Source organism: Cricetulus griseus, chromosome 3 (genome assembly GCF_003668045.3).
Source record: "Cricetulus griseus strain 17A/GY chromosome 3, alternate assembly CriGri-PICRH-1.0, whole genome shotgun sequence".
NCBI lineage: Eukaryota > Metazoa > Chordata > Mammalia > Rodentia > Cricetidae > Cricetulus > Cricetulus griseus.
The window spans coordinates 135063926-135090695 of record NC_048596.1 but is presented as its reverse complement, the minus strand read 5'-3'; the positions used below and the strand labels follow the sequence as shown (position 1 = coordinate 135090695).

General features: G+C 39.2%; 1 long non-coding RNA gene across 1 annotated transcript; it reads right to left on the bottom strand.

The window, feature by feature from the left end:
* Positions 1-13520: 13520 nt before the first annotated feature.
* Positions 13521-22194, bottom strand: LOC118238574. Its single transcript, XR_004769158.1, has 3 exons — positions 19530-22194; positions 18309-18440; positions 13521-16357 (listed from the first exon to the last, which is right to left on the bottom strand). It is a non-coding gene; the product is annotated as an uncharacterized LOC118238574 (long non-coding RNA).
* Between the last annotated feature and the right edge of the window lie 4576 nt (positions 22195-26770).

Sequence of the window (26770 nt, the reverse complement as noted above, 5' to 3'; positions counted from 1 at the left end):
CCATGTTAAAATCTTCACACAATAGGTAAAATGAAACAATGTCATGCAAGATGTCAGCTATAAGTTGTTTAGGCAGGTACAGCCATGTGCAGCATTGTAATGTTTGATGGATCACATGCATGAATTAAGGTCCCATCTGACTGTAATGGATTTTGAAATCCTGTCACCTGGTGGTGTTTGTCTGTAACACATTGCTGTATTGCTTGCGGTGATGCTGGCATAGCTTCCGTGTTCATAAAATTTAATAATAGTATTAATCAATCAAGTTAATGGTACTGGGAATGAGAAATATTGTAAAGAACTTGTATCTGCCCTGCAAAGGCTGACTGGCTGATTAGAACTTGGGTCATATGGAGAGATTGGATGATTACAGGCCCATATCTAATTAAATTTAATCTTTAGCCATCTTTAACCTACTAAATAGTCATTCCCTGTGTCAGACCTAACCTCTGGCTAACACAAAAAGCCAGACCTAATATCCTGAAAAACAGATAAAATCATCTTGGGATGTGTTAAGACAACCCTAGTTTTCCACCAGTCGAGGGGCTTAGAGTATTGTCATATATCACCTATGACCTTTATCAGGGTACTCTCATTTTGCAATAACCTGTGTACCTGATCTGACAAGCAATAATTCAAAGGCGTCTTGATGTATGGTTTTCTTTGTTCTGTTACCATGAAAAGGACAGAAAATTGATACCTCATTGGAATGCGGTGTTTGGGGAGACCTGAATCTCCCTTCTTGAGCCATGGTCACCCATATTTGGCTCTAGAATAAATCATGGTTCACTCCTTCAAGGCAAGAGCTGCTTCTGTTATTGGTAGTTCATATTCACTATAGTATATATGATGACTATTCTTGGTTGTCAACTTGACTACATCTGGGATTAACTAAAGTCCAAATATGGAGGTCACACCTGTATGGGGTTTCTGCTTAATTTGAAGACAGGAGATAGAGTTCTAACCAGGATCTTGGAGATAGGCGGACACATGCTTTTAATTGGAGCCACACCCTCTGCTGGGAGTCTATATGAGGTCATGGAAAATAGAAGCTTTTGCTATTTGCTTGTCTGCTCTCACCTTGCTAGCAAGTCCATTCCTTCACTGGCATTCGAGCCTACTTCTTCAGCTTCCGGAAATATCAGATATTTGCACTATGATTCATAACAGTAGAAAATTTTAGTTATAAGTATCTATAAAAATAACTGTATGTTTCAGGTCACCACAACATGAACTGTATTAAAGGGTCACAGCATTAGGAAGGTTGAGAACCACTGCTCTAGAGAACCCTGATTAATACACTGTACTTTTCTTTTTATTTTACAGCTTATACTAACTGTAAAAGGTAATGTTAAACAAAAATGTGCCTTGTGATGAGAATAGTCCTGTAAATTTTGTCTGGACAGCTTGGAAGGTTGTAGAGTGTTGGTGCCAATTCACCAGGGCTTGTGTATGGATGCTTCATTCCATGATGTTTATATGATGTTGAAATAAATGAAGGTTGTATTTATTCACCTTCAGATATTACATGGTTGCACTGAACTCCAGCATGCATTTTAGATATTTACACTGAAGAACTCTACCAAATGTTTAAGAAAAATATTTAAGTTACTATAATACACTCAGGAAGAAGAGACAGAATATATAAGAGATCAACACCAGTATTCCCAAGTGCAAGACTGATGACTAATAAAAAAATTATAAGTGGGGCTAGGGAGATGGCTCAGTGGGTAGAGTTGCTTGCCACCAAACCTGAGGACTTGAGGACCTGAGTTTGTTTCCAAGACCAGCATGATGGAAAGAGAAAACTGACTCCTAAAAGTTCTCTCTCTCTCTCTCTCTCTCTCTCTCTCTCTCTCTCTCTCTCTCTCTCTCTCTCTCTCTCTCATGGAGATATCTTCACCAGCTCGTAGTTAAGACCATGTGCTGCTCTTACAGAGAACCAGTGTTTAGTTCCCAGAACATATATCAAGTGGCTCACAACAGCCTGTAACTCCATGTCCAGTTGATCACAGGCCCTCTTCTGATTGCATCCTTTGGGCACCTTCACACACACACACACACACACACACACACACACACACACACATAATATATATATATTATATATATATATTGGCATATGCAATTTATCTTACTAAGGATCTACATGAAAATAAAAGTATTCTCTTGCAGTGAAATTTAATGCCCACTTATGAGATGCACCATCACCAAGCCATAAATCAAGGGGTCCTTCACAGAGCTATCCTCATGCAACACTAATAAACATGCTTGTTTTTCTGATGTCTAAGTTTTAGATTATTTCTCTCCTGTTTTCACATACTGGGCAATGTCTCAGCATACTTTCACCAACTCTCTGGACTTTTTTTTTTACTTGTTCTTTGAAGCCCCAACAAGTTCCATTATGGAGCTTCTTGCTGACCTCCAGTGCTAAACATGCTACATTTTTGGATACTAACTCAAAAAAAAAAAAAAGATGTTCTTCTTTGTTTCCCTCAACTTGTCTACCCTGTTATTTTTTTCTGTCAACCACTAATAAAATTGTTCTTGAGATTCTTCTGAGTCCATCTTTAAATTCTTTCATTAATGTGCCCAAGAAGCCATAAAAGGAAACCCCAATTTCCCCAGAAACAGTTTCTTTCAAGATGATCTTACTACACTTAAGACCCTATGAAAAAGAAAAAAAAAGACCCTGTGTATCCATCTGTGCTTAGAAATGTGTACAGCAGAGATTCTGAAATTAATCTTTAGTGCAAAGATCTGAAGAGCTAAAGTCACATGAGTTTAGTACACACCAAAGGATCACTAAGTGACCTCTTTTGTACAATTGTGCAGTTTATCTGCAGTGTTTTGTGTGCAATGGTCAATAAACTCTCGTGACATTTCTTCTATTTTTAATTTGTTCCATTCAGATGGGAAAACCTGGCATTTAGGTAATTCTGCTATGTGAAACCCTCATTTGCTCCTTATCTCTGCCTTTACCAAATAATTATCTTGTTATTGTATATATGGAATACATCTGTACACCAGAAAATCTGTTGTGGTTGTCATGAATGTTCTCTACATCTATGAGAGTTCTTTTGGTTGGCATTTTGTTTTGTTTGTTTGTTTTGTTTTTTGAGACAGGGTTTCTCTGTGGCTTTGGAGGCTGTCTTGGAACTCTTTCTGTAGACCAGGCTGGCCTCGACTCACAGAGCTCCGCCTGCCTCTTCCTCATGAGTGCTGAGATTAAAGGTGTGTGCCACCAATGCCCAGCAAGAGTTTTAATAGTTTGTCTTCTCTATGCTGTAGTTACTTCTAAGTTTTGCTGCCAAAACTAAATTAATATATAAAGGGACTTCTCTGTGCTTCCTTATGCATAGGGATGTTAGTGGCTTCTCAGCCCTTTGTATGTTAAGTATATCTGTTTCCCTGTTGTCCTGTAGAAGCCTTCTAGGATAGCAAGCTTTGGAGGTAACTTTACAAAAGGTTTGTGTGAAAAGTGCCCAGCTTATAATTCTCACTATGGCTGTGAATAGATTGCTTTTCCTCTAGGGTGCACTTATAACATACAGGTGAAAAAACAAAACAAAACAAACAAAAATGGGCAAAGAGCCCTGCAACTCAGAGTGAAGGGCACAGCAGTGGATGGACAGAAATACTCTACCCTGATTTCTAGCACAAAGAATGTGCAAATGCGACAAGTGATTTAGGAAAACTCAGGTGCTCGTTTACAACTGAGATAGTTGACAATGGATTCATACGACATGAAAATAACTCAAAAGAAATCACAAGCCTAAAACAAATACATGCATATCACATAATCAGTGAAGAACTTGCATCCAGAATGTACAAAAAAAAGCCTTACAAGACAGACTAAACAGCTAATAAGTGAACAATAAGTCCCATGGCAATATTCTACACACATGTATTGTGTGGGAGTAATGCCATGTCAGTCCTTTTTCCTGTTGTTGTATCTTGCACTGTGCATACAGTTTTAAAAACTATAGTGTGGTTGCTTGTCACATGTGTTGAGACCTATTTATGAATGTGGTGGTTACTCAAATGTAAGGCTACATATTCTGTACACATGCTCATTGCTATTCTGTAGCATGGGCAGTGCTTGCCTTACTGGGGAGGATATCCTTTGATTCCAGCTCTGTAGACACTTAGGCCAGAATTTTCTAGGCTGTGTGACTCTTTACTTAACATGAAGTGATTGCGAATCGTTTTCACTTCGCAGTAAAAACAGTAATTATTCCTACACTACGGTTTCCAGCTGAAAACAGCAAGCTCTTCAGTCCGCTATGAAGTAGATCATTGCTCGCCCTCTGGTGGCACAAAGAAGAAATAGCCTTTTGAATTGCATGAAATTGAAAAAAAAAAAAAAAAGTAGTTTCTTCTTAGTTCTAGTTATCATATCGCCATCTCGTGGCCAATACATTAAACAACAGCTTTTGGTACTTTATAATTAAATATCTGCTTTACTTAAACTACACTGAAAAGTCAAAAGTTCTGCACCAGGGTCTTCTGGATACTATCTGTAAGTGACTCAAACACACCATCGCATGCACAAGCCATGTTTCTGTAGCATGAAATTTCACTGTGCTTTGAGAATTCTTAATCTGAGATGCTTGAAAGCACAAGTATCTGAGCTTTTAATAGATATAAAAACATAAAAATTTAAAAACAATTCCATGAATAAATATTTCATACTATAAATTTAGGCTTTGATATGATATTGACAGGCAAACATGTGATAATTAGAAGAATTTAAATTTTATTATTGGTAAAGTTGAATATATTATAAATTATTACTATATAAATACATAATAAATATAATTTTCTTAAATTTTATTGATTCAAGGGGGTAATATCATAATTTTTTGTCATGAAGTAGTCTTTCCTGTAAACTACTATTATTTTTCATGGGTCCCCTTTCTCCTATGGAGCTGTAAAATCCATCATTCCCTCCCGCCCCAAAGTAAACCCAACTATCTTTTAATAATAAAAGTATCTTGGGGTTGAAGATGTGAATCACTAGTTAAAGGAACAAGCCAGTTGCAGAGGACCTCAGTTTGGTTGCCAGCATTCACACTGGGCAGCTTCAGAGATTTAACACCATTTCTGGCCTCCTTGGGCACATGTACTCACCCACACAAAGACAAACACACACAATTTAAAATAAAATATTGAAATGGTTTTCCAAAAACAAATATCATGATAAATTAGTGTATTTTCACTTGTTTATGAATTTCTGGTTTATGTTGCCCGAGAAGCAGAGTAAAAGACAAACCCTTCACCGTTTTCTTCACAGCCCTGGAGAATCTGGGCTCAGCTTTGCACTTCTATCTCATTTCCTCCACTCTCCTTAGCATTATCTACAAACCTGCTACACCACTTACACTTCCTAAATGCCCGTGCCCTGGGAGGCTTCTTGTGTGCGTGTGTTGCTTTCCCCAGTAGGAAAGTCTATTTCACACTCAGCTCCATGCACGGCTTCCTTAAAAAGCATGAGAAGTTTGATTCATCAATAGTTTGATTCTCCAAGATGACAATGAGCCACCATGCCCAGCCTTTGAGGGAAGGTTCTTAATCAGAGGACAGGGAGTGGCTACATTTCCTCTAAGGAGACATGAAAGAGAACAGGCTCTCTGTTTTTCCAATTCTTCTACACCTCCTTTTGTTTGCCTGAAAAACTTAAGCTTAAAGAGAATACATCTGGGAAAGTCACCAATCATGGTGAGTGACAAACACAGCCTTTGAAAGCGTGACCATGGACTCAGGGGAAAGAATTCGGTTGCTATTTCCTGGGGTAGATTCCCTTTGGTGCCTTTGTATAGCTTCAGAGGGTTAGGAAACCCCAACTGTTCTCAGCACACTGACTGATTCCTTTTCTTTTACTTCTCACTGAAGCAGAGTGCACTCTCCTCTTCTCTTTAACAGACTCTGCAGTAGCCTCTTCCAACATCACTAAGGAGCAGTGGACATAACAAAGTGGCAAATCAGGGATCTGGTGGCCAGGGACCCCCTATAATGTGAAGAAACAAGGCAGCAGAGGAGATGGCAGCAGGACACACAAGGCAGGAGATAATGGTCAGGAAGATACCTGGGGTGACCATCATAGAGAAGCAGACAGCAGGGAATTCTATACTCTTTTTGTAGATAGCCACTCAGGTCTGTTTGTGAGACTGACAGGCCAATGCACAACCCACAGTGTCTGCCTGATTTCCAAACTCTTGACAACTTTATGCTAATTTACAAAGCTCTGCAGGAAAGATCAGTGAACACCCTGGTTTGATAACGATCTGACCTTTGCAGAAAGGAGGAATCATCAGCATCTCCAACTGGAAAGAAAATGAACCATGTTCCAAAGCTGTGCCAAGGTACTCAATCGCACCCAAATCCTGGTTAACCCCCAGCTGTAAAACTTTGTAGCCAGCTGTGAGCAAAGCTTCCTGGAAAGAAGTTGTGTCTGCAGAGATTGATTGACAGATTAGCACCCGAGCTGTGGACAGGCTAGAATGTTGCAGGTCCAGAGGCTAATTACCTTATCTTAGGCTAGTCCTAGCCCTAAAGAACAGACATTCCTTGCCTATCATCTTGTTATAATAGATAACCCTTTAGAAGCTACTAAATTGTCAGAGCACTAGCTTCTACCAACCCAAAAGCTAATATCATCAGATGACATCTTGAGCCTATAGAAAGCATCCATTATCTTCGGCCCTGATGTACTCACCATTGTAATATACATTATCCCTGATTTACGACTTCTTTCTGTGAAACTATAAAACATCATGGAATTGATTCCATGTGGGAATATGAAATTTTGGATAACCTAAATCTGTGTTTCCAGCCATAGTCACTCAAAATGGCTCTGGAGTAAACTCTCCCTTATTTCCTTTATACCTGGTTTTCAGTTGTTGTTATGTGGTTGTGTGTGTGTGTGTGTGTGTGTGTGTGTGTGTGTGTGTGTGTGTGTTGTGTTGACACATCTTTTCTGTGATCATTATGAAATCAGTTACACACTCTTAGGGTAATAGCAGGCTCTTCCCATGAAGTTAGATAAGCAAAATCAGGTAGAAGCTACTAAGATCAGCAGTTAAATCTTGCTAGTCTGAGGGTGTGGTTGACAACAACATAAAATAGTTGATCTGAAGATTTAAGAGAGTCAGGAAAAACTCTTCCCCTTGCAGTCAATGCAAGCAAAAGAGGAAAGTTAAATGCAGCATTGGATTCTCTAGTTTGAGTGATGAATAGGATCTAGACTCCTCCATTGATAAAGGGATTCCAGAAAGATGGACACAGACCTGAGCATTTGTGCTACAAATCCAAAAATAATGTTATAGGGGCAGATTGTTTCCTTTGCTTTGTTATGGAAGGAAATTTGAGGGAACGATACAGCTGCAGCAAGTGGAAATGATCAGATCCCTTGATGAAGTTTGCTAGCAGAGACTTGACTGCATGTTTAAAGAAAAGTTGGTTAATCTGATGTGGAAAGGCAGTCATGGGATCTGCAAGCAGGCTAAGAAGTGATCCACCACTGAAAAATAAAGGAAACTGATTCTCAAAAGCAACTGATGTATTAAGAAAATGCATGGAAAGAGATTTCAAAAGGCAAGAGAACTTTATACAGATTTATATAGTGGTAGAAATATTTAGCTTAGCAGAAATTACTTAGCAAAGCAATTATAAAAGTTATTTACAATAAGAAATAAAAATCAGGGGCTGGAGAGATGGCTCAGAGGTTAAGAGCACTGGCTGCTCTTCAGAGGTCCTGAGTTCAATTCCCGGAACCCACACGGTGGCTCACAGCCATCTGTAATGAGATCTGGTGCCCTCTTCTGGCCTGCTGGGATACATGCAGAAGGAATGATGCATACATAATAAATGAATAAATAAAATGAAATCAAAATCAAATAAAATCTATGAAATAATTTTTGAAAGGACAAAGTGGTTCAAGACATGTTGTGTAAAGATGAAGAGCAAAGAAAATATTACTGAGCCTAAGAAATGGTGTGCTTAGATGAGGGTGATTGGGTGCACAAAAGATGCTTGAACATGGAGGTTTTGTGTATGTCTTCTTGTGGATAAATGTGTATTTCACAGGGTTTTGTACGGGACTATGCGTTTGCATTTTTATTTTGGTTCATTTGTGTCAGTGCATGTGTTTTGTGGGACTAAAATATAAATCTACATGATTCTATTTGGCGCTGTAAAACTATGCACATGTGCATATGCCTTGCATAAATGTATGTGCTTCAGTGTGAACAATTCTGTGTCAGTTTTAGTGTTAGCATGAAGAACTGTGAAAATATGTGGCTGTGACGAAAGGTGTATTTGAAGGTGTTTTCACCATGTGAAGAAGTATAGACTGTATGTCTGTGTTTCTGTGTTTGAGGATGTGCATTTATGCATGTTCAGGTGTATATGTACATGTTGGTGTGCTCAAGTGTGTCTGTGTCTGAAGTATGTTTGAGTATGAGCATTTGAATTTCTGTGTCCATGTGACTGTGTTCATACACATACTTGGCCAATCCATATAAAGGCCACATAACCAAACCTTGTTTGCTCTAACAACCATCAGTGGCATTGCTGGAAAAGATCATCACTGAAACTCTCATCCACGTGGGTTATGGAATATTATACAATAGTAGCATTTCTTGCTACAGTGATCAATATTCTAAATTCTTCAGATAAGTTACAACTAGTAACTGCCCAGCATATCATAGTACAATTTTGCCAAGTTTCTTAAATCTCAGCATCGAAGACATCAGGGAAGTGGGGCCCTATTGGTCTTAGTTCTTAGAAATGCATCACCCTGCAAGCTTGTGCAAAGAAAATGCTGATTTCCTGAGTCTCTTACTCACCAGGTGGCCTTTCCCTGCTCATCGAGTGTGGTGTATAAGGAGGTAAGCACAGAGGGTCCCACGTAGTCTTGGGATTTAGAAAGGCCTGTGTGAAGCCTGTATTTTTCTCACCTTTACACAACTAGAGTCATTTGGAGACCTAACTTGGATCAGGAAATACCTCCATTATGTTGGTCTGTACACATTTTCTTGGTGATTGATTGGTGTGGGAGGGTCCAGCCATCCCCTGGGAAGGTGGTTCTGGAAGGTATAAGAAAGCTGAACATATAAGCAAAACCATGTAACCATATAAGCAAAATCTGCCAGTAAGCAGATTTGTCCACATGGTTCCTGCCTCTTCTCCTACTTGAGTTCCTGACCTGACACCCCTCAATACTGAATGTGATCAGGACATGTGAGTCAAAACAAGCAAACAAACAAAAACCCACAAACCGGTCCTCATCAAAGTTGCTTTTTTGGTCATATTCTTTATCATAGTGACAGAAAACAAAGTAGGACAACCTGTAATGCCAGGTTCTAGTCTTTCAGGGAAAATTTTGGTTTTTTATATTAAGGTTTTTGTACAATTTCATGCATGTATATAATACATTCTGATTACTGTTTTTCCCACCTCTTCTGTCTCTCTCTGTCTCTCTCCCTCCCTCCCCTCTCCCCTCTATCAATCAACCCCTTTCCTTCCAATCCTTTCCCAGATCCATATCTTTTGGGTTGGTTTTGTGGCCCATTTAATTTCAACAGGGCTATCCGTTTAACCATTATATCGAAACCGTCCAATGGAGCCTGGTGGACTCTCAAGTAGATACACAAAGCAAGGAAAGGAATGCTTCTTTTCCTGAATCAGTCAGAAGCAAAAATTCATCTGTGAGGAATAACGTTCCCTGAACTGCAACTCATCCATGTCTTACTACGTGGGCACAGGCATTTGCAGCTGCTATGAATTCATGATTATAGTGTCCGCACCTTGTCCAGAAGATGGCATTATGCACCCCTTCGTGCCATATCCTGGCTCTCCCACCTGCTCTTCTACAGTGTTCCTTAAGCCATAGGGGAGATGACATAAGTGTCTCCTTTAGAGATGATCACTAATCTGTCACTGATTCTCTGTCCCTTGTGAAATCATGTTTCTGTGCATTCATTATTCACTGAAAAGGGAGGCTACCCTGATTAAGGGTGAAAGTATCATTGATGTTTTACTATAAATATAACTACAAAGTAGGTTGGTTTCATGTCCATTCACCTAAACAATAGTATCCATTTTCCCTCTAGGGTCGGTGACGTCCTCAACCATGGGCTGCCAGGTTATTGACTAAGGCATGGATTCCCTCATGTGGAGTGTGCCTCAGATCCAGAGATAATGTGGCTAGTTATCCCCGTAATTGTGATGCCATTATTGTCCAACTGGGAAGACCTTGAATGAGCCTGTAATTCATAGGGTTCACAGCTGGATAGAGCTATGACTATGAATGCCTTTTCTTCCTTAGCAGCATGCATGGCTGTTTCTGAGGCTCTGAAAGGTAGCCCGCAGGGAAGAAACTATGAGCTCAACTTCAATTTGATTTACTATACCATGTAACTGAGGTGTGTGGTGTTGTCAGTAGTGGAGACTTGTCATCTTGCTTTAGTGGGCAATCTAAAGGAATGGGAAAGCCTACTCTGTTTTGGAGGAGAGCTCTGAGGCATCTCTGACCTCCAACTCATAAGGAGGTGTCAAATCCTTGGCAGTGGAGATTTATCAACCCACAACACCTGCATGCAGCCTTTTCTCTCCAGGCATGGTGTCTTAGCTTGCTTTCTATTTCTGAGGTAAGCATGATGACTAAAAGCAACTTATTGAGGAAAGGGTTTATTTTGTCTTACAGCTTATAGCTTATATGAAGAGAAGGCAGGACAGGAAGTGTAAGGAGGAACTTGGAGGCAGGATGTAGTTGCAAAGGCCATGGAGGAACACTGCCCACTGTTTTGCTTCTGTAGCTTGCTCAAATTTCTTTCTTATACAACACACTATCACCAACCAAAGTATGGCACCTGGAAGTGTACCGGGCCCTCCCACACCAAAACTTAATTAAGAAAATTCCCCTGGCTGGGCATTGGTGGCACACACCTTTGATCCCAGCACTCGGGAGGCAGAGGCAGGTGGATCTCTTTGAGTTCGAGACCTGACTGGTCTACAAGAGCTAGTTCCAGGACAGCCTCCAAAGCCACAGAGAAACCCTGTCTTGAAAAAACCAAAAAAGAAAAAAAAAAAGAAAGAAAATTCCCGATTTCCCTGTAAGTCAAACTGTCAGAAACATTTTCTCAATTGAAGTTCTCTCTTCCAGAGGATCCTAACTTGTGTCATGTTGACAAAAACTAACAAGGACACATAGTGGCTCCCTTCCCACTAAATGCCCTTCCCCTATAACGAAATTGATGCCTGCCTTATATGCCATCCTAGAGCCTTTATCCAGTGGCTGATGGAAGCAGAGGCAGACACCCACAGCTAAACACTGAACTGAATTCTGGAACCCAGTTGCAGAGGGAGGAGGGAAGAGCAAAGAGGTTGGGACAAGGCTGGTGAAACCCACAGAAACAGCTGACCTGAACAAGGGGGAGGGCATGGACCTCACACTGATGTCTGGGAGGCCAGCATGGGACTTATCCAGACCCCTGAATGTGGATGTCATTGAGGGAGCCTTGGCACTCTATGGGGCCTCTAGTAGTAGATCAGTATTTATTCCTGGCATAAGAAAGGACTTTGGGAGCCCATTCCACATGGAGGGATGCTCTCTCAGTCTGGACACATGGGAGAAGGCCTAGGCCCTGCCCAGGATGATATAACAGACTTTGGGGATTCCTCCATGGGGAGCAGAGAGGAGATGGGGTAGGAGGTTAGTGGAGGTGGGGGAGGAGAGGAGAGGGAGAAGGGATTGACATGTGAAGCAGGCTTGCTTCTAATTTGAACTAATAAAAAATAATTTCTTGGAAAAATATATAAATTATATGTCTTAATTTGTTTGCAAGATACTAGCTTTCTCTGTGGCATTTTGTAATCCCTTTTGTTTTGTTTAACCCTCTTCTCTTCATCCCTTTTCTACCCTATTCCATATTTAAACCTTTCTATCCATTACCCCCCCCATTTTATTTGTGTTTTTGTCTCCCCTCCCTAAACGCATCTTCTTACCAATGGCATCTTCCTATTTTCTTGGATTCTAGAGAAACTCTAATTTGAATACACCATACTGGATTACATAAAAGGGATACATGCAAGACTTACCATCTCTACTGCTGTAATAAGCTTTTATATTTGTTATGACCATTTGTCAATTTCCAGAAACCTGAAGCCTTTCTCTTCCAGCAGTTTCAAATTCTGAGGTTTTAAATATTTGGTCCATTTGGAGTTGGCAGGTTAACAGTGAACTTTCTCAACACAGTTTCTTGATGATGTCTGTCTTTCCACAATGTGTACTGGCAGCTTTGTAGAAAATCATGTAACCCACATTTCATGGACTTAAGTCTGAGTGTTCTATCTTGACAAGGATACTTCATAAGAAACTCTTCATTAGAACCATGCTGAGCTTAATGTAGCCAGAGCATTTGTGGCTACACCACTGTAAGGTGGAGATTTGGCAGTGTCTCACTCTAAAAGAGAGGCCACTTGTGAGAAGAATCAGTAATTGAAATATAGTGTGGTTGGACCCCAGTCATAAAACTGGGGAACCAGCATTGGACTGAACCAAGCCTTCTGAATATGGGTGTCAATTAGGAGGCCTGGCCAGTCTATGGAACCTCTGACAGTGGAACCGGTATTTATGCACAAATGGTCTTTGGGACCCCATTTCCCATGGAGGGATACTCTCAGCCTAGATACACGGGGGGAGGGCCTAGGTCCTCCCCCAAATGACAAGACAGACTTTGATGATCCCCATGGAAGATCTCACCCTCCATGGGGGAGGATAGGGTATGGGACAGGGGCAGGGTGGTTTGTAGGGAGGCATGGGAGGATGGGAGGGAGAGGGAACTGGGATTGCTATGTAAAATGAGACTGTTTCTAAATAATAAAAAAAGAAATATTGTGTGGTGACAAAACATGCATAGAAGCCTCTTGAGCTCAATTCTATGGGCGGCAAATAGACATGGCTTACTACAGAGATGTTCTCATAGCTTCTCTGGCATGGTCAACATATGCTAACCAGAGGGATGAAATGATAAATTGATGGACAACTTTTCACTGGAGTCGCATCGTTTTGGAGGGAGGCAGGGTCTTGGCTTTTACATAGCTGCCTAAGTAGCACTGAGAAGAAAATACATACTTGCAAAACACAAGAGCTATGTGGCTTGCCTGAGTGTTTTGGGGCATACAATGTAAGAAAGTGGTGCCTCCCTGCTGTGGGAATTTAGCAGCCTTTGTTATTCCCATAAAATAACTGTGGCTGTAAGTCCTTGATGTGATCTATAACTTAGCAGATCCTCTGCTTACCTGTAAAGATAATATGGCTGAAGATGTTTAATGACTTAGCCCTTGCCTGGCATGCCAAAGGGCCTGGGTTCAATTGTTCTCCAGGCAGACAAACACATGCATAGAACAGAACTGCCAGCCTGTACCATGTCATTGGAAGGTTCCTCCATCGACACAGTGGCAAACGATGTAGGAATTGCTTGTGAAATTGTAAATCTTTCCAATTTAGACTAAAGTGAAGCAAGAGCAGTATTTTAATATGCCTTAGGCAAGTACAATTAATTACAGTAGACTGTATTCCCCCCAGAGCAAGCAAAGAGATACAAATGAAAGATGAAGATATGTGGCCCACAGTGGAGAGCTCAGGAGCAGATGGGCACAACTGTCAGCTGGTTCCTGGCAAAGGGACAAAAGCAATCCAGTGTTAATGAGACACTTATTTCAACAAATGATGCTTGATAGTCAGAAGTCAAGATACAGATGAGACCCTAGACACTAACTGCACATCTCACTCAAGAACCCAAAAATTCTCAAACAGAATTGAAAGCATTGCAATATGATAGGAAATTTAGAGAAATTTTACATGCACATGGGCTTATTGATGGGTCTTTATATGCAACAAGAATGCATGATCTGTGTAAAATAATTAATTTGTCTTTAGTAAGATAATATTTTCTTTCTGTAAAATCTACTTCTCTTCAGCCTTGGAGAAATATTTCACACCGCATTTATGATATGCGCCTAGAATTTACAGTTACATAATTAGAATACAAATGGTCTAAATGAGCAACAAACAATATGAAATAATCATAAGACTTGCATGTGGATTGCAGAAATCTTGTTTTAGTTGTTTTTTTAATATTATGCCTTTCTCTTACTTAAAAGTAACTGCATAGGAACAATTCTCTTTTATGGAAAGGTGTGCAATAATATGCATATAACTGTTTGTGGAGTTCAAGTCTTGCACACTGCAAATACCTGCATATTATTATTATCCAGTTAAATGTGTGTCTGCCTCAGCCAGGAAGATCTGTTTAACTCAGGTTCTGTAGAACGCAACAGTCATCCTCCTAGGTTGTTCCCTGTTAATCTGCATTACGATGTTGAGAAAGTGGATCCTCATCTACAAACAAATAGCAAAGTGTTTTCCTCCTCCCCAACCATTTAAAACATAGTTGCAAACTTTTATTCTGTCTTTCTATGGTCCTAAGACTGTCCTCGTCTGCCCTCTGGTGTCTCCTACGTAAAATAACAGCTTTTAAACTTTTCCGATGTTAACATTAGCTTTACTAAGGCTATGATGACCTCTGGTGGCCACATTTTAAACTGCAATTTTAAAACCTTAACTCATTATAAAGTTTGGAGAATCCCTTAGGGAAAGAAACATATTTCCTACTCTGAGTCTAGCTTTTTTAATTAGTGCAGTTTCAATCATTTCCCTGTAAATGTCATAATCTGACTTGATTTTTTGCTGAACTAGATTCCACAGTGTACACGTACAATACAACTTCCACTTCATGAAAGACAGATGGAGAACTTCAAAACATTTTTTAATTAAAACTGGGATTTTCTGCATATGGTTCACAAGGTCCCTGAATGTACACTGGATTTTTTTCTTTTTCCATATTAACCATTTTATTATAGGCCCGGGAAAGCTTGTGAGAGAGAAACAGAAGAATAGAACTGGACAGAGAATGAGGAAAAAACGAAGAAGAAACAGAGAGCTGGATTTTTCTTTTCTTAGTAATAGTTTTTCCTACATGGTTAGTATTCTTTATTTGCAATATTTGGGGACAGAATTGTTTGAGTATCATATTTGGAAAATTTAAATATCCTCCTGTACTTAGAGGTTTCCAGTGATGGGATGGCCACTGATGCTCAAATCCATTAGTTTTAACAAACATCATGTACAAATATCCTGAAAGCAATACAATGGAGAATTTTTAGTAATTGTGTGAATGAAACATAATTTTATGATCTGGGATTTGCTATGTTGCATTTTATTGACATTAAAACTATTTCAATATAGTGTTTTTAGATTAGGATGCTTCCCAGGAGGTGGAATTTGTGAGGACAAGATACATGCTTAAAGGGGACTTATGGTCATAGTCATTTCCTTCCCCATGGGGGAAACTCAAGCAGATTTAATATCTAGTTCCTCATTGCAACATAAATACTATTGACTACTGCGTGAATCAGTGGAGATGCACAGATCCACCGGGGCCGTTTCTTAGGCCGAGGAACCTAAGTTCTACAGATTTTATGGTCTTAGGAGATGTTCATCTATTAGTAAGATTTTGGAGGCTGTCAGGTGTGCTATGGCCCCAGGTAGCATGGCTGGCACACTCATGAACTCACAAAACTTGTACAGGAGTGAGGCCATCATCACTTGATTTTGGATAGGGTAGGGACTCATGAGGCCATACCCACTGCAAAAAAGCTACTGACACTAGAAACTGCCAGGGAAATGGGAGTCACTTTTCTTTAGGGGTGCAGATACTGATCAATTGTCTATGCTCCAAGAAAAGGACTCACACCTGTGAACATGCCCCCAAACCCAATTAAGTCCAGTGGGTCATGCACAAAACACATGAAAGTCAGAGGGTAGGTCTTGAAAAACAGAAAGGATCCAGATGAAGTGTGCAGGCAATAAGAGAAGGTAATTGGGGTCAGTATGATCAAACAACAATAGGCATGAAGTCCTAAAACAATAAAACTACCCTTTAAAGTGGGTGGATGTTTACAGCATTGGCACAGTCATCCATTAAATTTCCAGCTGCTTTTCTCCAAGACCTTTTGGACTAAAGGCACAGGCAATGTGCTGAGAGAAGAGATCAGTGTGTGGCTCTTCCCTGTCCTTCAAGTGTAACAGGTATGAGGTTAATATGAAGGGGGTAACATTCCCTTGGAATTAAAAAGACCTGTAATATCAGATTACGCCATTCCCTACATGTATGATTTCTCTCTTAGAAAGGAGGTTTCAGCGGCCACAGTGAGACACCGTATGCTCAGAGCAGATAGCTACTGGTGCTGGGGTCCGGAAGTGACCAGTCTTCCAGATTCGTAGAGTCTCCTGTTGTGAGAATATTTAGAAGTGAGCCATGCACAGAGCTCTCCTTGTCCCAAATTCAAAGGCAGCTATTTGACAGTGTTTGGTACAGACATTTTATGATGTGAACTCCACCTTGACTAAGGACAAGCTGATTCTGGAGGGACATTTGAGAAGCTAAGACAAAGTTCTCTGTGGGTTGTTTCTGGGCAAAGGACTGACATTTCACACAATGGCATAAGTCATATGGAATAGAAGAGACAGGTAAGTAAGTGCTATTTCTGGGATACAATTCCTCAGGGATGTGGGGGCTGCTTTGAGTGTCTTCAGGGACACACAATGTGAGGTGTTATGGTGAGAGTGTCCCAAACCTTGCTGACCATGAGATTCCCAATATCCTAACCATGATTACACCTTGCAGACCATGTGAGTCCCAATATCTTAACCATGATTGCACTTTGCCTTTCATGTGTAGTTTTCGCCAATCCTCTCCGATTTTCAAGACTGGTGAGGCTAGGAAATTGGTGTAATGGTATAGCACTTGTCTAACATGTTGTTGTCTAACTTGTCTATGTTCCATCCCATGTCCAACAGCATAACCAAGAGAACAGGGAGTTCTGCTTGTAGCATATCTTTGGAGATTCTTTTAGGTGAAACCTTCAGCACAGGGCTAGCAGCAACTGTGATTTTGAAATTCTAGGTTTTGATGTTGGTTATTTGTAGAGGTAGCACTATTTAAATATCAAATTGGCAATCATATTTTCACTTAGGTACAGAATGCTTTCCCTAAGAGAAACCATAGTACTATAAGCGAGAGAGTGGACTTAAGAGGTTCATAGTGCAAAAGAAGAACCCAGAAATAGATGGGCAAGAAAACTGCGAGCTGACCACTGGAAGACTCAAAGGAAGGCAACCTTATGGATGAATCATTCCAGCAAATGACTGTAAGAAAATGACAGACATGAACCTTGTCATTTATCTTTCACCTTATAACACAAGAAACTCAACATGAATCCGAAAACAAACCACAAAACACAGCCATGAAAATTTAATATGAAAACTCAGGAGAAAATCCATCGTTTGCTTATTGATGGGCACTTAGACTCAATAAAATGGCAAAATTCCTTGAGAAAGAAAAGTGATGATTTGTGTTTACTAAAAAAAAAAAAAAAATGTATATTTTCTTGTAGGAGTCACTGTTAAGAAAATGAAAAGACAAGCTTTGACCTTGCCAAATCAACGGCAAGTTGCACAGACAAATGAAACCCTTGCAGTTCTCTCACAGAAAAACACATAAACAAACAGGTGACCCAACTGAGAAAGGAACAAGAAGAAAACTAGTCAAGTTTCCGAGACACTTGCCAAAAATTTGGAATGCCTCTTTATGTATTTTCTCCCCTACACCTTCCACTATGAGAAGTCCTCAAAGTGAGGACCAAGGATCCCACTCCTCTTGTGTAAGGAAGGAGATGAGATCTGTATTACTTCCTAGTTGGAGTTCCGAGTAATACTGTGTATTCCACACCCAACCACACTGCTGTGCATCTAAGATGAGTGATTTCCTAACTCCGAACAGTCCCTTATTTTTAGCTCTGTGAACTGATAGGCATCTATTGTTAAGTCTCCCAAATCTTGATTCTGTTCAATTTACACAATGCTGTTGGGAATTATTTCCCTCCCCAGTATAGAGACAGCAAGGTTTTTCACAATGAACAATAAGATTAATTTTTCATCACCAAATAATGGATTGGGTCTCACTGTAACACTTTCTCATTATGTAAATGTGTGTTCATGTTCCTGCATGCATGCATACTTACACATATACACATACCCACTACTTTGTTCTTATTCCGGGTCTGTCTGCCCTTTTTGTATACTCTTGATGCTCCCCCCTTCCCTAAAGGATTATCCCTTCTGACTTCAAAACACATATACGTCTTCTGCTCCAAACTGCAAAACATTTCTTTCTGCTTACCATTCCAAGATTGATCCTAGACGGCCCTCCGGTGGTCACGACGTGAAACATGGCTTTTTTGTTTTGTTTTTATTATTCATACAGTAGTAGCAAGCTGGTGGACTTCTGGAGGCATACTGGAAAAGCAGCTTCCTATTTTGAAGTTTTATAAAGAATATTAGTTTCCCTAAAGCAATCATGAGAAGTCAAGAAGCTCAAAACATTCTGCATAATGCCTGTAGATTATCCAAACACACATCTGTATCTATGGCCTGTTGCCTTTTTGTTTTTAAGAATTTCATGTATGAATACAATGAAGTATTATGAGAGCTATGCCCGATTTCCCTATCTGACTCCCCTCATGTTCTCCTTCCAACCTCATGCCTTCTGTTTTGATAATCATCACCAATTCCATTTACCAGTGAGTGCTGTGTAGAATGATTGTAACAGAGGTTAAAATTCTTTGTGAAATGCTTGACACTAGCATGTTTTAGTTCATAATGAACTATATCAAAGGACAACCGAAAGCACAAAATTAATTTGTTTCCCACATACCTTAAAATGTTACAGTTCTATCAAGATGTTACCAGTTGTTCATTGTACTGTTTTTAATAATTCTTATTGAAACATTTTAGTATCTTCCTACAACTTAAACTCCTTTTAGTTTATTTTCAGTATTATTTGATCATGGGATTCATTTTTAAGGATTGAGTAGAAGAAATGTGGTGTATTTTAATAAAATTCTACTTGGGCTGTAATGAAGAATGATGAACAGCTTCTTTGAAACAAAAGCCAAAAAAAGGACCCTGGTGTCTACTTTAGGAAATATTCTTTCAAAAAGTTTCATGGTATAAAACTCCCACTGTTAATGCTGTTGCACTGGCATTCAAACCTCTCGGGATTTGTGAGAAGTTAGGAAAGAGACTTTGGTGCCTCAGACACAGTTGGGAGTCTTCCAGGATGATAACAGAAGCAGACAGAGCTCAGTGAGGGTTACTGGGGACCAGATTGGGCTACTGCCCCACCCCCAATACACACACACACACACACACACACACACACACACCACACACACACACACACACACACACACCACACACACACACACACACACACACACACACACACACACACACACACACACACACACACACACACACACACACACACACACACACACACACGCACTTTCCCCTTCTGGTGCTTTAGAATTTTCTTGTCCTTTGCTCGACTGTCACCCACTTTGAGAAAAGATGCAGCATCACCACCCCCAGCGACCCTCCTGTCAGTCGTGTTGGAGATTTCCTGGCAGCCAGGCACCGCGCAGATCTTTTGCAGGTTCTCTGTTCACCAGAGGAGAGGCAGAGGGTGGAGCAGGATCACAGCCTGGACCACTGGGACGTAATCGCAGCCTCAGGGCTGGGTCAGGCCACGCCTGATGCATTAAACCATACCCGCGCTGGACAGCAGAATCGGGGTTATGTGAGTTAAGTCTTCCTGGGCTGGTACCCCTTCGCCTCCAAATCCCTTGCCTGCATTCTCCACTTATGGACTAAGCAGGGTGCATGCGCAGGACAGCCTCTGCAGAGAGAAGGACACCTACACCGAGGACCACAGGAGTGGAAATTGGAGAACCCCAGAAGAATGAAACACGAGAAAACAAAACAAAACAAAATTTAAAAATACAAAACTTCAGCAAATCTAGGAACTTTTCCCCTTTCATTCTGACAGAGGAAGAAAAAAATAATACTTGTATTTTCCTGAACGTTCATAGGCATGCTTCATAGTTAGGTTTTCCCCTTTGTCTTATTTCTAAGAGTCATGAACTGAAATTTCTGTTTGTTGTGGTTTTATTGAAGCCCAGTTAAAACTTTACACTTAAGTCTGACAGGACTAGTAAATGTAAGTTCATCAGAAATCTAACTATAGAAGCCTGCACTGTGACCTGGCTCAGCTTTCGTTTGAAACTTTAGCGATATTTAATTTTAATTTGTTTTACATCTCTTGTTTCTAAGCACAAGGTTTTACAGTGTGATCGTGCAAAGAATGAGTATTTTTTAAATATAGATAAAAATGGGTTCTAAATAATTCTGCGATTCAGATGGAGAAATGCCCTGAACTTTAAAATTTACAAAACTTATTTTTTTTAAAATCGAAACAAAAGGAATTGTCATTCTGCATGTTACATTAAAACAAGATGTTGTAAAGTTTAGTACATATTCGGATAAAATCATAGAAATGAACCTTTGCTACTGCCAAAGGACACCTTGAAAATAGATACTTTATGTCCCCCTTCTTCCAAAGGGCACTGACAGGGCTTAAAGAGAAAAAAAAGAAAGGCATAGCATAGTAGCAGGGATAACGTGCCTGCTTAAGCATAAATCTGAGGAGACCGCATTAGCTTTGCTTTTTTGTAAAACCCATTTTCACTACAGCTGTGTCAGTGACCCAAAATCTGCGGTCCATTCTACTGACCTATAAGTTTTACATGGGGAGGGGAAAGTGTAAATTTATGTGCTTTGTTAAAAAAAAAAAAAAAAGTTAGTGTTAGTGGCCAAGAGCACTGAAGGGAAGAATATGCAATCCCATGGCTCCAGGCTGGGTTGCCTCTGATGCCTTTGTTATAGGGTCAGATTCTTACAGGGAACTGTGGCCTTGCTCACAAAGGAAACCATTTACTTTAAGCAGGGTGTGAGAAGGGCTCTTTTCACTAAAGGAACCACAACCTTTAGAAAAACTCTGTACCCATTCTCCTCCCCAACAACTTCTGAGTCTATATAAATTTAGCCAAAGTTAAATTAAAAACTGTAAGACATGAGAGGGGACAAAAAATCCAAAGTATGGGGACACCGCCCTCTTCCCAAGAGAAGGCCTCTCAAACCAAGTGAGTGAGAAAGTGCTAATGTGATTTGTAGTCCAAGGTGCAAGTCGAGGCATTTGATGGGTTTCTAAATTGTACAAACTTTGTGCTGATTATACAAACTTCAGAAATAAACAGTTGACAGTGGGATGGTAGATGCTTGTTTCAAATGAAGAAGTCAAGGAGTGGGGCTGGAGAGATCGCTCAGCAGTTAAAAGCATTGGCTGCTTTGCTGAGGACTTGGGGTCATGGTAGCTGAAGACAGTCTGTAACTCCAGTTTCAAGGGACATTTTTATATCCTCTGCAGACATTGCATGCATGCACATGTTCACAAACATGCATGTTGACAAAACACTCATATAATTAAGAATAATTTTTTAATGGTGATGGGTGATTCAATAGCTATCAAGGCTGTCATTGGGAAGTCAGTTCAAAACACACACACACACACACACACACACACACACACACACACACACACACAAAGAGCACTCATTAGCACTGACTGACTAATCTTCCTCTGAAATTCTGTGCAGCTGTTCTACCTTCTCTGTGTCTGGTATGAAATCACTTACACACTTGGCAGGGGAATAACAAGAACTTCTCATAAAGTCAAACAGGTCAGCCTGAAAAGGAGGGGGAGGAGTGGTTTGGATGGAACCCAGATGGAAGCTTCTGTGATTATGTGATGAGGATAAAAGCTGATTAGAAAAAGGCTATGGCAGACAATAGGATTGGAGCAGTGGATCTAAAGATATAGTAGGGTCAGAACTTGTTAATTTATTTCAATTCAATACACACACAAGAGAACTGAGTTAAGTGGTAGAGATTTTTCCAGCTTGGAAGTGTTGGAGTTTGTTACAAGAAAAAAACAAAGTAGAAAATTGGGTATGAGGTGGACAGTGTGAGTAATTTCCAAAGTACACTCGGAGAACATTGCCATGCTATGATAATGTACAAATCTTTGTTCTGAATGAATTTGATGAGACCCACAATGCATTCACATAGTTTAAAGGTTTGTTACAGGGGAGATTGAAGACAGAATTATTTGCATAAATACCTAGAGAGAGTTGATGTCCTGGGTGAAACTGCAATGGGGAAGGTGATGGAGTGGACATCATGAGACAATCACCATCAATGAGAACCTGAGGAGGCAGCCATGGGATACGCAAGCTTCAGAGTGAAGAGTTCACAACAGAAAAGTAACGAGAGATCCAGAAAAGGAGAGAGGTCCTAGAATGGAACAATGATAAATTAGCAAGGAAAAGATATTCAAGTATTTAATGCAGATTTGGATGGTGACAAAACAACCAACCACTTAGGTGAAAACAGTCCTGAAGGAAAGGTTTAAGAAAATGCAGGTGCAGGATTTTACAAGTTCTACACAGAACAAATGTTAGAGGCTGCTGGAAACATAGAGGTGTGTGAAAGTGCTACTCTGCCGTGTTTGTGTTTTTATATGTGCATAGTCACATGAGCTTGTATGTGTTTGGGTATGCTTGGTGTATGTTTCTTTGTGAAATGTATGTGTGTTTGTGCATACTTGTATTTTCATTTTTATATTGTTAATCTGCTTACTTGAGTGTATATTAGAGGGTTGTGACTATAATTTTGTGTGTGCACATGTTTGCTTTATGACTTGTGTGAGCATTTATGTAAATGAATTTCTGTATATGTGAAAACTTGTTCTGTGTGCAAAATGCTGATGTGTTTGTGAATGAGTATACACCATTATGGGATTCCTTGAAAAGATGTCTGTGTGTTTGTATATGTTTGGGTGTACAAAGTGCAATGATTCCACAGTTACCTTAGTTCTTAAGTTTTAAGTACATATCAAAGTGAGAACCTGTAAATGCAACTTTCTGTGATCTTAAGTATATGTTTTATATTAAATACACATGTGAATGGTGTACGTTTGTGTGAGGTGTATTAGTATGTGAATACATACATGAGACCTGTGTATTAAATGTACCTCTTAAAGTGAATACGTGACTGCTTGTGTTTGTGTGATTACTCTGCTTGTGTGTGTTATTTCTCTATGTACTGGTGAATTTATGGTGAATATGGACTTTTGTGGCTGCTATAAAAATGTGCATTTTGTTCTCCCCAGATAGTTTCTCATACTCTAATAGGAATTACAATGTTATATTTTCACACAATTGTCCATTGTGTAATGATCAACTCGGGACATTGAGACTAGTGATGAGAACATTCAAATTTTGTTTTCTGTTTATTTTAAACATTTTACTGCTAAATATGTTAACTTTTCTGTGAGATAAAGACCAGAGCTCATTCTCCTCTGCCACTGCCTGCATGATCATTAACTATTTTCCCTATTCACCAAACTTCTCTTAAGCTCCCTGATCTCTGGTCAGTGCTATTCAGCATTCACTTCTATAAGCTCAGCTTTTTGAAATTCCACAGGAGTGAAATCATTCAGTTCCTGCTATCTTGTGTGTCATTTTTTTTAAAGTAAGTTTGGTTTCCAAGTCTAGATGTATTGCAGCAAATAGTAGCATTTTAATCTTTTTCACAAATGGATTGTGTAATTATTCATGCATAAAATAGTGAAACTAAGAAAGAAATTAAAGATCACATACAGGAAAGAGATGTAGGAGAGTGGTGTGACAACATACAAAATGCAGGAAAACAAGCACAAGCTACATCTTTAACAAGAATTTAGACTCCCAAATATGTATCAAATTCAATCATCCAAAAATTCCTATACAAACTTAGAGTGGGCCATTGCTTTTTGTGCTATATACATATGTTGTATATTCATGCTCATGCAGAAATGTGTGCATGCAAAGGTAAAGGCCACAGGCAAATGCTGAGCATCTTCCCCAGGATTTCAGTTATCATTTCAGTAATTTTTAAATACTTTTCTTCAGGAAGCTCGAGCAAATATAGAATGAGTAGTCCAAAATACATATGCATGACTGCATTCAACTTTATAGTTCATAGTACCACATGTCTATACCAAAGCCCCAAGACCTATTCAGGAAATTGATGCCTGCACCTGCAGGAGCTGTCAGAAGTGCTGTCTTTTCCTGGTGATTGCAGCAGTGATTCACTGCTTGGTCTCACACTGAAGTCCAGCCTGGCCTTCACTTACAGTACTCCTGACTTGGTCCCCAGATGCTTCCATTATAGGCATCTGCTTTCCGTTAAGACATTTAAATAATGTTTCTTTTTGAAGTCCACTGAATTACATTTTGATTCTTCACAAAACAAAGGAGTCAAATGTATTAAAAAATCTGACACTTCCACTCTGCATTTTTTACATGCTTACACTATGTGATTTCTGTGTGCATTCACCTACACACGACAGTTGTGTATGTGTGTATGAAGGGTTTTATATCTGTAACATATGTTTTATATCTTCACATATGTGATTATTCTGTGGATGCTTTGAGAAACTTTTGCACATACATTCTTACTCTCTATGAACGACTTAATTCTATAAACATCCACATATGTTCCTGTTCACACAATATTCCCCATGCAGATTCTTTCGTGTTTGCTTCACTTTTAAATCTACAGTCCCAACATTCTACTGGGCTGCTGTAACCATTTTTAATCAGCTGTCAACTTACAACTTGGTCATTTCTAAAATGTTACTGTTCTGATTGAGGTTGTTGTTAACATTCTTTTATTTGAGTGATCCCATAGAGAGGAATACTCCTCCAGGTCACATTTATGCACCAGAAACACTGTTACAAGCAATATAAAATATTACCTATTTCCACAACCCTCATCAACATAGTATTTGCAAACACTTGGGTCTTAGACAAAATTTAAATTTTGTACAGTTGTAATAACTACCATGATTAAGGATGCTTGATTTTCCCAGGTTTACAAGGACTTGCATTTCATATTCTGTGCATGTGCTCTTCCTAATTTTGTTAATAAAAATAAATCATAATTTTAATTAATAAAAATAATTGTTTTTATTAATTTATTAATAAAATTAATGCATAATTTTATTTGTTTCTACTGAAGACCTAATAAATTATCGAAATAAGTTCTTGTATGATTTATCGTTTTGTGAACTTTTTTCATTCTACATTTATATGTATGGGTGTTTGGCCAGCATGTATGTCTATGCACCACATCCATGCCCATGCCCACAGAGGCCAGAAGGATGGTGTCAGATTCTTTGGAACTGGAATAACAGACAGTGTGAGCTGCCAGATGAGAACTAGGAATTGGATCAGGATCTTCTTGAAGACTAGCCAGAGCTCTTAACTTTGTAGCCATCTCTCCAACACCCCAACACATCTTTATTTTTAGACTATTATAAAGGAAGATTTCCTTCTGGTTTTGCTCATGTGATTTTTGAGTCTCACTTTAAGACAGTTATATCTGTAAGACAATGCAGTGACTGAGAAATCAAACTTGTAATTAATGGACTATCACTGACCCTGTGACTATAGCAATCTCAACCTCCCTAAGTCTCAGTTTTCACAGTGGCTGCAAATTATTGACTATAGAATTTACATGATAGGATGATTGGAAAAAAACAAATAAGATAATATGCCCTTAGGACAAACAGAAGCACATCATAAACTCCATGCAGTTTTTGTTTCTAAGTATTGATAAGTATTAACGTTTCTGTTCAAAATATGTTAGAAAGGTGTCATTGACTATTAGATCTTAAAAATGAGCCCCACATATTAATTTTCTAAGTGATTTTGTAGTTTACAGGATCTTTACTAAATAACACCAAGTTGTTTTAATGCTCTGGATCATAAACTTGATCTAACATATGTATCTATTTATGAGTTTGATAAATGTACACTCTTGCTAAGTACTGTGGTACATGTGTCTATCAACATACATACACACATACTACATCTTTTTAAAATACATGAATTTGAATGCCATACTTTGCCTCCCCATACTTGGGGATGCATGGCACTACGTCCTATTACATGCCAGGGTTTACTCACTGACACTCATTACCCCTTGTTCTCAAGCCATGGTTTTGTTTCATGTCCAGAGCAGCATCCCATGCTGTTTTCCATGCTGAGATAAAATCTTGCTATGTAGCATAGTCAGGCTTCAAACTCATGATCTTGATGCCTTTGCCTCCAGAATGATAGGATTGCAAGTATGTGCCACTAAGCATGGCTATCTTTTACTATTATAAACTGTTCAGACTTTACTAATTGTGATTGCCACAACACAGAATTCCCTAACTTTCTTCCTGTTTTTTTAAAGATTATAAATGGTCTATTTGAACTTCATTAGGCTATCATTAAATAGTTAATTTTAATACCAAATTTTCCTATCAAACTGAGTGGAATATAACTTCATGTCTTAAATATTCGTTAAGGCTTCTTGAAAAATGCTTCTTTTGTAGGATTTGTATATTAATATATTTTGTGGACCTTGCTACAATAAAAACAAATCTTTTGCTGTTTCTACTTTTTTCGTTATCATAGAAATCCTATAATAGTATTTGCATAATGCTTTACTTAGCTTTTTATGATTTTTCTAGATAATTCTGGATTTTGAACATATGATGTCTCACCCATTGAGGAGAAATCTGCATACTCTCTGGAAGATGTCACAACTGGGCTTGTTTCATTTTGTTCTTTTATGCATTTGTACAGTTTT